Here is a 14466-nt window from a genome sequence, read left to right on the forward strand (position 1 = left end):
TTTGTGGTTTGTTTTATTTTTTAAGAATAGCGCTGGGGAAGACTAAGTAATGTTAAGATGGCAATATTCCCCAAATTGGTCTACTTTTTTGCTGCTTTTTTTTTTGCATAAATTGACAAATTAATCCTAAATTCATATAGAAATGCAAAGGACCTGGGGTGCCTGGGTGACTCGGTCGGTTGAGCGTCCAACTTAGGCTCAGGTCATGATCTCATGGTCCGTGGGTTCGAGCCCCACGTTGGGCTCTGTGCTAACAGCTCAGAGCCTGGAGCCTGCTTTGGATTCTGTGTCTCCCTCTCTCTCTGCCCTTCCCCTGCTTAAGCTCTGTCTCTCTATCTCTCTCAAAAGTAAATAAACATCAAACAATTAAAAAAAAAAAAAAAAGAAATGCAAGGGGCCCAAAGTAGCCAAAAAGAATCTTGAAAAAGATAAAAGGTAGAAGACACAGACTTTCCAATTTCAAAACCTATGACAAACCTACACTAATCAAGACAATGTGGTACTGGCATGAAGATAGACATATATTGAAAGTCCACAAATAAACTCATATATTTATAGATCATTGATTTTCAACAAGGGTGCCAAGACAATCTAGTGGGAAAGAATGATCTTTTCAACAAATGGTGTCAGGATAACTGCCTGTCCACATAGGCAGTGAAAGAAAGAGAAAGAAAGAAAGAAAGAAAGAAAGAAAGAAAGAAAGAAAGAAAGAAAGAAAGAAAGACCTAAATGGAAGCGCTAAAACTATGAAACTCTTAGAAGAAAACAGGAATAAATCTCTGTGACCTTGGGTTAGACACGACACCAGAAGCCCAACAAAAGAAAAAATAGATAAATCAAACTTCGTTGAAAGTAAAAATGTTTGTGTTTCAAAGAACACCACCAAGAAAGTGAAAAAGACAGCCCATACAATAAGAAAAACAATTTGCAAATATGATATATTATATATAAATATCTATATCCAGAATATAATAAAAGGATAAATAACCAAATATTAAAACGGCAAAGGACTTGAATACACATTTCTCTAAAGAAGATGTACTAATAGCCAATAAGCAGATAAAGGAATGTTTATCATCACTAACCATTAAAAAAAATGCAAACCAAGCCACAGTGAGATACCACTTCACACCTACTAGGATGGTTAGAATGAAAAAGATGGACAAATAATAAGTGTTGGTGAGGACATGGAGACATTGGAACTTTTTTTTCAATTTTTATTTAATTTTTTTTTTTTAATTTACATCCAAGTTAGCATATGGTGCAACAATGATTTCAGGAGTAGATTCTTTAATGCCCTCTTACCCGTTTAGCCCATCCCCCTCCCACAATCCCTCCAGTAACCCTCTGTTTGTTCTCCATAGTTAAGACCCTGTTAGGTTTTGTCCCCCTCCCTGTTTTTATATTATTTTTCCTTCCCTTCCCTTATGTTCATCTGTTTTTTATCTTAAAGTCTTCATATGAGTGAAGTCATATGATATTTGTCTTCCTCTAACTTCGCTTAGCATATTGCCCTCTAGTTCCATCCACATAGTTGCAAATGGCAAGATTTCATTCTTTTTGATTGCCGAGTAATACTCCACTGTGTATCTTCTTTATTTCTTCTATATCCATTCATCCATCGATGGACATTTGGGCTCTTCCTGTACTTTGGCTATTGTTGACAGTGTTGCTATAAACATTGGGGTGCATGTGCCTGTATAAACAGCATAGCTGTATCCCTTGGATAAATACCTAGTAGTGCAAATGCTAGGTCATAGGGTAGTTCTATTTTTAATTTTTTGCGGAACCTCCATACTGTTTTCCAGAGTGGCTATACCAGCTTACATTTCTACCAGCAGTGCAAAAAAGATCCTCTTTCTCCACATCCTTGTGGGCATCTGTTGTTGCCTGAGTTGTTAATGTTAGCCATTCTGACAGGTGTGAGGTGGTATCTCATTGTGGTTTTGATTTTTATTTACCGGATGATGAATGATGTTGAGCATTTTTTCATGTGTCAGCTAGCCATCTGGATGTCTTCTTTGGAGAAGTGTCTATTCATGTTTTTTGCCCATTTCTTCACTGGATTATTTGGTTTTTGGATGTTGAGTTTGATAAGTTCTTTATAGATTTTGGATACTAACCATTTATCTGATATGTCGCTTGCAAATATCTTCTCCCATTCCATTAGTTGCCTTTTAATTTTACTGATTGTTTCCTTCTCTGTGCAGAAGCTTTTTATCTTGATGAGGTCCCAATAGTTCATTTTTGCTTCTGTTTTCCTTGCATCTGGAGATGTGTTGAGTAAGCAGTTGCTGTGGCCAAGGTCAAAGAGGCTTTTGCCTGCTTTCTCCTCAAGGATTTTGATGGCTTCCTGTCTTACGTTTTGGTCTTTCATCCATTTTGAGTTTATTTTTGTGTATGGTGTAAGAAAGTGGTCCAGGTTCATTTTTCTTCAGAGACACTGGAACTCTTATACATTGTGGACGGCATGAGAAATGTGCTTTCCTTTCCAGAAATAGTTTGGCAGTTCTGCAATAAGTTAAAAGGGGAGTTAAACAAGAATTCCAGTCCTAGGTATATGAGAATTGAAACTATGTATCCACATAATAACCTAATAACTTGTACATAAGTTAAGTTAGAATTAAATGTTCATAGCAGCCTTATTCATAATAGCCCAAACAAGGAAACAACCCACATGTCCATGAACTGTTGAATGGATAAACAAATGTGGTGTATCTATAAAATGGAATATTGTTTAGCCTTAAAAATTCAAGTATGGATACATGTTACAACATGGATGATCCTTAAAAACACTGTGCTAAGTGAAAGAAGCCAGACATAAAAGGCCACCTATTATAGACTCCATGTCTATGAAGTTTAGAATAAGCAAATCCATAGAGACAGGAAAGTCAATTAGTTGTTGTGAGGAGTTAAGGGTTTGGACAGTAAGAGAAGAGCTGCTGATTGGTATGCATTCTTTTTGGGGTGATGAGAATGTTCTGGAGTTAGATAATGGTGATTGTTGCACAACCTTGTGATTATATTAAAACCATTGAATTATATACTTTAAAAGAGTGAATGTTAGGGCATGTTAATCATAGCTCAATTAAAAAAAACTCAGGTGTGGGTCAAAAAAAAATAAACGAGTGAAAAGGGATAAACCTCAAGAAGTATGGTAAGGCAGAATTGCCACCAGCTCATGAAACATGAGGCTAGACTCTACCAACAAAGGGCTTGCCTGACCCTCAAAGAAAACTGGAGGGAGGACCCTCCATTGTCCCTCATGCTCAGACAGCTGTGCCCCTCTACCTAGAGCTGGTGCAGGAAAGAATTTCCTTCAGTCTTTTTCAAGAATCTCAACCACCTTCTCCAAGGCCTCTACAGCCCAGTTCCCACAGTTGACCTCCTAATGCTGTTACATTTCAGAAATCATGTTGTTTCTGATATAGTAATGGTTTTCCACACACTACCCAAGTCTAAAACCTGAATCCCCTTAAAGAATTCAGACTGCAAAGGAAGCAATCCAAAATTTACAGAACAGCCATTGCAGCGTGTCGTACAACTGAAAAACTGGAAACGATCTAACTATCAAACAATAAGGAATTGGTTAGAGAAATTATGGTACATCCTTATAATGGAATATTATGGAACTCCTGAAAATAAGGCCTAATAAATAATTTTTAGTGACATAAAGATATGCTTATGATCATGGCAAGCAGAAAAATATAATGGATAGAGAATCGTATGAGCATTGTGTTCTCAACTATGGTAAGAATACACTTACCTTAAGAAATATGCCATGATATTAATAGTGATCATTTTAGGCGGTAGATATTTTCATTCTAAATTTTCTTTTCAAATTTTCCACAGTAAGTATGTCATAGTTTTTGTGTTAGAAAAACATAATTATTTGGGAGTGGGGGAGAATTCCAGGTGGCAAAACGAAGAATTTTAACACAGCCTTGCACGTACCACGTACATCCCATTGGCCAGAATCAGTCCCGGGACCACTGCTGACTTCTGTTTGCCCAGAGAAAAGGAAATGGTTTGAGAAACACAATCTCTGCCACAGGGTTGCAAGAGCGTATGGGCATTGGTTGAAGATTACACAGCTAATGCGAACTAGAGCAAAGATTTGGAATCAGTCTTGGTCCTGTTCATCTTGTAGTTCTGCCTTCTTCCAGGTCCCCTCTGGAATGTTCTCTAGTCCCTGGATGCTAGAATGATCGTTAGGGAGAGTAAGAAAGTCTGATGAAAACATTTATGTTAAACACAGTTTTAAGCCTTTCTAGACCCATCAACAATTCCTGTACAATATTTTCTTCCCTTAATTAACTTCTGTAACTCCCCATTAAACATTCACATGAAGCTGATGTGTGGCATTGTGGAATAGCTATATTGTACACCTGAAACTAATGTAACATTGCATGTTAACTAACTGGAATTAAAATAAAACTTAAAAAACAAAAAGAAAACAAGAAAAAGACAGGCACTGATATCTTTAAAAAAAAAAAAGCAAAACACTAAAGCAAAGCAGACACCAGTTTCAAGGCAATTCATTACTGTGCTTTTGATATATGCCACCTTTTATAGGTTTGTTTTGCAAAAGCAGAACTTCAAAGGCTCTTTTCTGCTTCCTAGGGCCTTTCTCAGCCACTACTCCACTGTGGCTGGTGGGGGGCGGTGCTTGGCTCTGCCTCAGGTTCTGATGATGAACTTCCCCCCCACCCCATGAGGAAAAAAAAAAGCTGAGTATAAACATAAGCTTGATTGACTAATCATTATCATTAAACAAAGGGCTTATAATTCAAACATGATTTAAAGAAATACAGATACCTGGAGATATTCACAACCATTTATTTTAAAACATGAGAAGGGATCTAATTAATATCATCTTGACACTTCAAACACATTTTCTTATCTAACCTTCACATGAACCCTGCTGGGATGGGTCTCCCTCGGATCCCAGGTTCTATAGATGGAAGCAGGCACATGGGTTAGTGAATACATGTACTGTGGTTCATCTTCTTGCTTCGGCATTTCCTTATCTATAGAATGAGAAAGGAGTAAAAACAATAGTAACAAACAAACAAACAGTAAGTAAAATACCTACTTTCAGCATGTGGGGAGAACTGAATGGGATGATGGATTCATAGCGCTGAGACATGATTATGATGACTGTTTCATTTACAGACAAGGAAAGGTAGGTTCAGACAGCCATTTTGTCAAAGCCAGCCAGTCAGAAGTGGTAAGGCTGGGGCTTGAGCCCAGGCTTCTGTAGGTCTGATGCTGAACACTTTCTCTTACCACTTGCTACTTTTTATATTCTAGGAAACACAGGGAGTCCAGCACAAAGATACCTATGCTTGACCAGCTTTTAGTTCACAGGTAAACATCTTTTCCGTTTAACTTATAAAATGTCTCACTCACATTCTACTCAAACTCTAACACTTTTTTAAACTGTTCTTTATTCCAGCATCTGGAATTGAAAGCTTAACTCATTTACCTTCTTTCTTGCCCAGGATGAATGCCTATCTAGAAATACTGGAGTTTCAGGGGCCATCTGTCTAAAATGCAGTAAGAATTTATCAAAGTCTCCACCCACCTCATGACGAGGGCTGGAGGACAGCAGTGGACAAGGGTGAGAAATCACAAGACCTGAGTTCTAGCCCCACCACCTACTGGTTCTTGCACCTCATGTAATTTCTCCTGCCAGAGTCTCCAGTTCCTTAGCTATGAACCGGAACACCTATAATACACCAACTCACCTCACGAGCTTGTGGGATCAAATGAAGCAGAGCCTGTTGCAAACTGTAAAGTTCTATGTGATTGTTTTTACTATCCCAACCACAATCTATGGCCAGACAGCTCTTCATATAGGAGACAGATTTCTTCCCCTTGGCAATAATTGTAAGTAATATATTCCAGGATGTTTTGCATTTTCCTGTGCTTAAAATAAAACTGAACGCAAACAAGAATGCAGACATGGTCCCGTGTTCTGTGACGCTTGTAGAGTAGCTCCTATGTGGGAGGCTCTGTGCTTAGTGCACTAGAGATAAGATGTAGTCCTACCCCTGACTACTTCATGGTCTAGTGGAGAAGGCCAGGCATTTATATAAAGTGCTGCATACTTTAAAAGAGGAACAAATACAGTGTTAGAAAAGTTGAAAGGAGCAAGGTCACTTTCAGGTTAGTGAAATCTGGGAGAGCTCCTTGGAGGAGCTTGAGTTCGGTCTTAAATTTGGCTAATATTTGGGCAAGTAAACAGAACAACTTGAGCCGAGACTCAGAGGCAGGAAGATCCAGGCTGTGTATGGAAACAGAGGAGTATTTTGACTTAACTGAGTCAAAGGGTACAAAAAGAAAAAGATGGGAAACAGGGCAGATTTGGGGGGTACATGAAAGTCAGACTGATGGCTTAATTTTTCAAATAGGAAATCAAAAATTGATCCAGCACAGGGTTTACAGAGTGAGCTGGAGTAGATGGAGAGAGCAAAGGCAGGCAGAACCCTTCAGAGGTCATTGCAGTGGTCCAGACGTAAGGAAATTCTGAATTTAGGGCAGCAGCAGCAGAAACAGGGAGATATCTTACAGGTATAGAACCCAAAAGACTTGTCAGAATATGTAATACAAAAGGACTGGGACTCTAAGAACTGGTAAGCAAATCAGGGTTTCTTTCAAGGTTCCAAAAGCTTCACAAATTCATCTATTTGACAAATATGGGTCAGCTGTGTGCTAGGGAGCAAGACAGACAAGATCCTGTATGAGAGGAAGGCAGATCCTAAACAGGTAATGGGAGTTAGTAATATGACACAGCGTCCAGGTGGCAGGACGGGGGTGGGGAAGGTAGGGAGCTACCCAGGTAGGAGGTGACATTTGGGCTGAACTTTAAATGATGAACATCAGACAACCAGGGGAAAGTTGAAGGAAGAGTAACCTTTACAACTTTGAATCCAAATGACTTTTTAGGGAGTTATCTTTTGGCATTAAGACACGAAGGTCCCACTGTGACCCCCAGAGAAGGGACAATGTCTTATTTACTATCCGGTAGTATAAATGATCTCACTTGTCTCTTCCATGTGGTAGTCGACTCTCAACCTCTAATGTGACTTCTTTCTCACAAAGTGGCTATGGACCAATTTTCCATCGCTTCTTCCAAAGAGCTGACCTTTGGACGTCCAAATGGGTTTTTATTGTTTCTCTTAAAGACCAGCTTTACTGATAACATTTAGCACCAAACTGAAGCATCCCAGAAATTCATATACATTGAATAATCAAGACTCACCCATTGATATATGATATAACAAATGTCTCTGCTCCAACTAATAGACCAACAGGCAGTTTGCACAAAAAGACAGGTGAATTTTTCAGTCCAAAGGGTGAGTCAACCCATCTGGTATGACAAATGCTGTTTCTGGCTTGATTCCTTGTCTGAGACCATTTGCCAAAACCTTTTTCATGAATCAATAGTTAAGATAATCTAAGCTGTTCCCAATAGATTCAATAGTTCACTGGTTCCAGGCATAAGACATCAATTTGGTTTGGTTATAAAATTTAATATTCTATAATTCACAGAAAATCTAATTCATGTACCATCTGGTTTTGGAAGGAAGACCTCTGGAAAAATGCAGGGGCTTTCAGGATTAACATTTCTTATCTTCTTCCTGATCTCACTCAAGACCTTTTCATTCACACTAAAAAGTGATAATCTACTTGGCATATTACCCCTTATTTCAAAAATGGTAAGTTCATTCCACCTGGTTTACTTTGTAATATGTCCATGAATGTTCTCATTCTCTTGCCCCGACTAATAGTCTGAAGCCACACTACATGTTTCCTGATCCCTCATTGAGGACTATGAAGACATATACCCATCAGGTCACAACCAGGTTAATCTTCCTGAACCTCCATTTGATACTTTGTAAACTAAAAGGTTTACAAAACACTTTCACTATATTATCTCGCTTTGTTTTCATGCTGACCCTGAGAACATTCCCATTTTACCCATGAGGCCATTAAAGCCAAGAAGTTGACTGGTCTACCACCTGGGATCCCTGATTTTTGGTGTGCATCCTGTCCAAAATATTTAACATGCCCACCCCAGAATGCAGTTATGTTTCCTGAATCTTGCCATTTGAGCAAGATTCCCTACCTAGTTTTCCAACCTCTTCTCTTCTCCCATGTTAACTATCACTTCCAGTGGAGCTGGTGTTTCTGTTACTCTTAGAGCCTATTATGCTCCAGATGGCCTTAACTGGGCCCCAGGGATCCATCCCTAGAGCCCCGTGGTTGGGCTTTCAGCAACTGAGTACTGCATGTGGGATTTTGTATGTATATGCTTATGTGAGTCTGTCTAGGGAAAGAATCCATAGTTTCCAACAGATCCTCAAAGAAGTCAGTGACATCCTCCCCCAAAAAAGTTAAAAATTAATTTTATACACTGCTTTTCTTTCACCAAATCTCCTCTCCACTCTCTTGACCTACCTACGTTTCATAATTTCTCTTCAGAACTTAAAGCCAACTATAGGCTTTCCAGATCACTCTTTCTAGATGAATTTAATTGTTCCCTCCCTCCAAATATTAATTCAAAAAGTGAGAAGCCAGAGTATTCCTAGGGTGGCCTTTATATATGCAGATAATATGTGATAACTTATCCCAACTGAGAGAACAATGATCTGTAAACCTTAATCATTCCCTTCAGGGTTGATTTGAAACCTTTCATTAGTACAATGCTTCCCATGGGATAAAGAGTGGGAAGAACTACATTGATACGGATATGGTATCTATTATGAAAAGAAAACCATTATCTTCCTGTAAGGATTGCATAGTGATATTCCAGATGAAAACATAAAATTTGTAGAAGTTCAACCACTCACTCTCTACACACCAAAGCAAGCCAACCCCACTGCCTATGGTGACTCAAAGGCATATAGAGCTTTTGTTTGTAGAGCTCAGGGTGAGGGGTCTGAGTGGTGGGGTAAATGGAAAGTGGGAGGGGGCTCTGCTAAGGATGGTGGGGGGTGAGTATCAGCAGTTGGTTCACCAGCTTTGGCCTTGACGGCCTTCCAGCCTCCCAGCCTTAATACTCATTCCCTGGCATTTTCTCATTCCATCTTCCTGAGTCTCTTCTGCTCCCCTGCACTAGTCCATCTTCTAAACATGGCATACACTGTGTTCCATCAGGAATCTGCTATATTTGAGGGTTACTACTTTGGTTACATACCCCTCCTTCTGACCCTGGTGAAGCCTAATGTTTTCCATGAGCGGTGCCTCCCATGAAGCCCTATGCCTGAAGATGTAGACTATCTATCTATACCCTGTATATCTGGGAAGGGGAGAATTGCCACTCTCTGCCTTTTCTTGCCAGCTAGTGCTGCCAACACTTTCATTAGAGACAAGGGCACTGTCATGTGCTGCATAGGTCCCCACAAAAAGGTATGTCTGTATCCTAATCCTTGGAACCTGTGGATATGAACTTCTTTGGGAAAAGGGTTTTTTCTCAGATGTAATGAAGTTAAGGATCTTGAGAGGAGGAGAGCATCCTGGATTATCCAGGTGGGCCTAAAATCTAATAACAAGGGTCATCATCAGAAGCACACAGAGAGATGGAAAGATGGAAGAGGAGGAGGGAATGTGACAAAGGAGGCAGAGGCTAGAGAGAGGAGCCCCAAGTAAAGGAAGGAATTCTGCAGCCACCAGAGGGAGGAAGAAGCAAGGAGTGGAATCTCCCCTCAAGCATGTGGAGGAAGCACAGCCCTGACGACAACTTAACTGTGGATCTCCAGCCTCCAGAACTGTGAAAGAACACATTTCTGTTGTTTCAAGCCACCCAGTTTGTGCTAATTTGTTGCAACAACCACAGGAGACTAATACAGATTACCTAACTCCCATCATCTTGCAAAATAATAAACACCTAACATTTCCTGAGTGCCTACAAAGTGCTAGGTATTGTGCTGAAGACTTTTCATGGATTATGTGTGAAATTCATAGAATTACACTGTAGCACAGGACAGATAAGGAAAGGAAAGCCCTCAGGAGATAAGTGAATGCCTGCTGTCACACAGGTAAGCACAAGGGGAGGGACTAGCAGATGCAGGTTGCCTGTCTGACTACAAGCCCATGTGCATCACCACTCAGTGACACTGCCGCTAATGGGTGACATAGAGTCCACTGGGACCCACAGCACCACTGGCTCCACAGCATCTCTGCACCCTACCTCCTCAGGTCATGGCCTCCGTCCTCCAGCAAGGCCATCCCCCGACTTGCTCTTCCCCTGACTTCACCAGCTGCAGAATCCCACTTGCTGACCACAACCCTCTTCCTTTTTAGCTGTCTCACACACTCTCTCACACTCCACCCAACCTTTGATCTCTGGGCCAAAGACCTCAAATTGGACAACTTGTATCCTTACAAGCACACGGAGACTTCCCAAGGGGCAAATAGGCATGGGTGGTTTTAGTGAAACTAAATTTTAGAACCTGAATTTCCATGAGAACTTGTGTCATTCAGCCATTGCCACAATGATGCTGCAGAACAAACCACCCCAACACAATGTGACTCAAAACAACAATCGTCCATCCTTAGGGCAGCTGTGGGTCAGGTGGGATGCCCCTATTCAGGCTGCAGGTCTGCAGTTTGTTGGGCTAGGGCTGGCTCCAGGTTGTGTGAGCAATGCAATTTTACAGAGCCCTACACTTAATAGGACCTTGCACTTGTGCTTTAATACTCTGGGATGGACCCAAGACATTCATGCTTTGTGAGTGAAGTCTGAAGGTATTCAGTACAATACTCGCTGCACGCTCCAGGGGCTTTAAGCCTCAATTCGCACATGGTGCTGCCTTCTCCTATCTCCCCGCCCTCCTGGATAGGTACTCAGCCATCAGCTCTCCATGCATGCCCAGTGACCACTGCTGCCCTCTGTCCCCATGGGGTTGTGAACATGACCACAGGGAGGACCATTCAGGCACATGTTCTGCAGTGTCTTAAGGTGGGACAAGGTGGTGGCTATTCACACTGGCTGTGTCATGGCACATTTGGCGGGCAATGGGCAGGGATTTCTTGTTCACTCCCAATCCAGGTACCAAGTGCACCCCTGCATGGAGATTTCTACCCATTGGGTGTTGCCATCCACCATGGATGGAGGTGGTAAGCCAGGAACAAGAGGGATTGAATCCTGATGCCCCACATTTTCATTTTGCAGTGGGCCCTACCATTAAGTGATGGGCCCTGGCTGCATCAGCTTAATTCCGTATCTTATTTGGGGCCCAGTGGAGGGCAGCAGCTACCCGGAGCATTGTCTTCTCACTGCAACTGCAGAAGCACTAGAACCCAAGCCAAACTGCACAAGCACTTTTCAAACTTTTGCTCACATTTATCCACTGAAGCAAGTCAGTAAACCATGCTGGAGGCCATGAGTGGGAAGCATACTCCAGCCACCAGGAGGCCAGGGTGAAGGTATGGTTGCACGATGTTATAGAAAAGTAGGACTGATCCACCTACCATAGTACTCCTTTCTAAATATGTCTCCTTCAGAATGAATGGCCCTGATCACACCAGCTCTTATTTCCACCTCATTTCTGACAGGTGTCCTTCCCTGCACATTACCCAGGAAAGGCATGGGGGTGCATGTGGTTCAACCAATGGTGCACTAGTGTAATCCAGGAAAAAGGGTGACTTTTCCCAGCTTCACATTCACAGGAAATATTTTAACATCTTATTTCAGTTTGTGTAATACTTTGTTATGGGTAACTATGATAGGGTCAGCAATAAAAGACTTTCAAACACAAGAATCTACAATGGAATAAAATTCTTTAGGGAGAGTGGGATAAAAATATGAAAAGGAATAAAAGGAATGTTGAAAAAACCCTTTGTTAGAGAACAGCTATGCTGGTGGCAGTGTGGCATTTAGATGGGACACATTTAAGTCAGACATGTAACCATTTTATTTGAAAATATAAATATTTATAATATACTAGAAATTACATTCTTTGCTACTACCTGAATTGAAGGAAAATTTTTAAGTGTTAATTTAGAGATGTTAGAGCAGGTACCTGGTTTCTCAACCCCTCCCCCCCACCCCCGGGGGGCAAGCAATCAAAAGAATTTTAGGTCCACTCATCTAGGGAAAGAAAACCTTACATTTTTATTCAACCTATTACTCCCTTGAGACTGTATTTTCTTCCTTACCCCTGTAAGTAAAATAAGCCAGACACAGAAAGACAAATGCTATATGGCATCACTGACATTTGTGGAATCAAAAAGAAAAAAGCTGAATTCATAAAACCAGAGTTGAATAGTGGTTGGCAAGGACTGGGACGGTGGGGGAAATGAGAGACGTAGGTCAAAGAGTATGAACTTTTCGTTACAAGATGAATAACTTCTGTGGATCTAATGTACCACAGGGTGACTACAGTTAACAATACTGTACATTATACTTGAAATTTGCTGAGAGAGTAGACCATAAGTGTTCTCACTACCCAAAAAAGGTGACTATGTGAAGTGATGGATGTGTTAATTAACTTGATTGAGGTAATTGTTTCACAACATATACATACAAATCATCACGTTGCACACCTTAAAAAAAGAAAAAGAAAACAGTTAACCACTATCAATTGTGGCTTAATTTATCTCTTGTTGATGTGAGGAGGATGCAACTATTTAAATCATGTCAAATTTTTCTTCATTTTGGACCTGTTTGGGACTTTCCGTGGCAAAAACCCTTGTAAAGAGCTTTCTGTCAGTCTTGGAACTTTTTTTTAACAAGCAAGGTCTCCCGAGTTTTTCTCAGTAAAGGGCATTGGGTTGCCTTCTCAGGATTTTCCATCATCTCTTTGACAACCAAGTGCTTTTGAAATTCTTTTTTTTTCTATATGCAGATAAAAAGGGAAACACAAATTCACTATCTATTTGGATATGTGCTATCAGGAAATACAGTGATTTCTGTGTTAGGATTATTCTTCCTGTCAGAAGGGAGTTATTTCATTTTCTTTTAATCTGGGCAATTTGTCCTGTGAGATTGTGGTTTAGACTGGTTCTAATATCTGTCCCTAAGTAATCATCAGTAATTTCTGACTCAACTTGGTTCAGCAAGAAAGCTTTCTTTTTTTTTTTAAATTTTTTTTTAACGTTTATTTATTTTTGAGACAGAGAGTGACAGAGCATGAACGGGGGAGGGTCAGAGAGAGGGAGACACAGAATCTGAAACAGGCTCCAGGCTCTGAGCTGTCAGCACAGAGCCCGACATGGGGCTCGAACCCATGGACCACGAAATCATGACCTGAGCCGAAGTCGGACGCTTAGCCGACTGAGCCACCCAGGTGCCCCAAGAAAGCTTTCAATAACAGTATGAGATTATCAATCCATAATCCATTATAGCAAACATAATCCCTTAAAACAAACATAACAGTTTAAAATATAGAAGAGGTTTAGCACAGTCCAAGTTCAAGCTTGCAACCTAGAGAGAAGAGGGCTGCCTTTTAGACACTACTTGAGGAATCATGGCTGGTGTGCAAATGCAAGTTAGTGCACTGACATCATTGTGAGGTGTGTCCCAAGACCTTAATTATAGCCACCTGTGCCTGTGTTACCTCTGCCATCATTAAATGTGCATCTGTCCAACCTCTGAATGACTTGGGGTTTTACATAAAGGGTCATGTTTCTGACTTGGTGAAGTTGCTTAAAATGAGCCCTAATGCAATTAAAATGAGATATTGGGATTGTCACTGTGATGGTTAATTTTATGTATCAACTTGACTGAGCTAAGGGATGCCCAGATAGCTGATAAGGTAGTATTTCTGGGTGTCTCTGGAAGGGTGTTTCTGGAAGCATTTAATTCAAGGACTAAGAGATCCATCCTCACCAATGTGGGTAGGCATGTTCCAATCCACTGGGGGCCCCAGTGGAACAAAAAGGCAAAGGAAAGGTAAATTCACTCCTTCTTCTTGGGATGGGATGTTCATCTTCTATCTTGGAGCTTCTGGGCCTTTGGACATAGGAACTTACACCAACAGGCCCATGGTTCTCAGGACTTTGCCCCAGGACTGGGAGTTATACCATCAGTTCTCAGTACTTTGGACTTGGACTAATACCATGGGTTTTCCTGGCAGTCCACCTTGCAAACAGCAGACTGTGGGACTTCTCAGCCCCCATAGTCATGTGAGCCGATTCTTATAAATCTTCTCTTTGTTCTGTTTCTCTGGGGAATCCTAATACAGTCATTATGAGGAATGGTTCCAAAAGGAGCGTTTGATGATGAGAATCTTAGTTATGTCACAAGAAGAGGTTACTTCTGACTGTGGCCTATCCCCTCTGTTCTTAGCCCAAAGCCTCTACTTTGGAAAGGAGACAAAGGAAGAGCAGCTGGGATGAGAATCAATCACTGCAGCCCTATGCAAATGAAGCTGTCATTTTTTTTTTTGGCTGACAAATTATAACCAGCTAACCATTCTACCAAATAGATATGCTTCTCAAAGGTGCTAACCACTC

At 40.9% G+C, this 14466-nt stretch overlaps 1 long non-coding RNA gene across 4 annotated transcripts in view; it reads right to left on the reverse strand.

Annotated features, from left to right (window-relative positions):
• Positions 1-1323: 1323 nt before the first annotated feature.
• LOC131513845 (uncharacterized) overlaps positions 1324-14466 on the reverse strand; it is a 110104-nt gene continuing 96961 nt past the window's right edge. For 3 of the 4 annotated variants that reach the window (XR_009262829.1, XR_009262827.1, XR_009262830.1), the window contains 4 exons: positions 4909-5030; positions 4567-4698; positions 3955-4199; positions 1324-2511 (listed from right to left, as the gene is read on the reverse strand). This is a non-coding gene — a long non-coding RNA (uncharacterized LOC131513845). Of the gene's footprint in view, positions 2512-3954; positions 4200-4566; positions 4699-4818; positions 5031-14466 lie in introns of all 4 variants that reach the window. The other variant, XR_009262828.1, reaches the window with a different exon arrangement.

The sequence above is a fragment of the Neofelis nebulosa genome, chromosome 6 (genome assembly GCF_028018385.1).
Source record: "Neofelis nebulosa isolate mNeoNeb1 chromosome 6, mNeoNeb1.pri, whole genome shotgun sequence".
Classification (NCBI taxonomy): domain Eukaryota; kingdom Metazoa; phylum Chordata; class Mammalia; order Carnivora; family Felidae; genus Neofelis; species Neofelis nebulosa.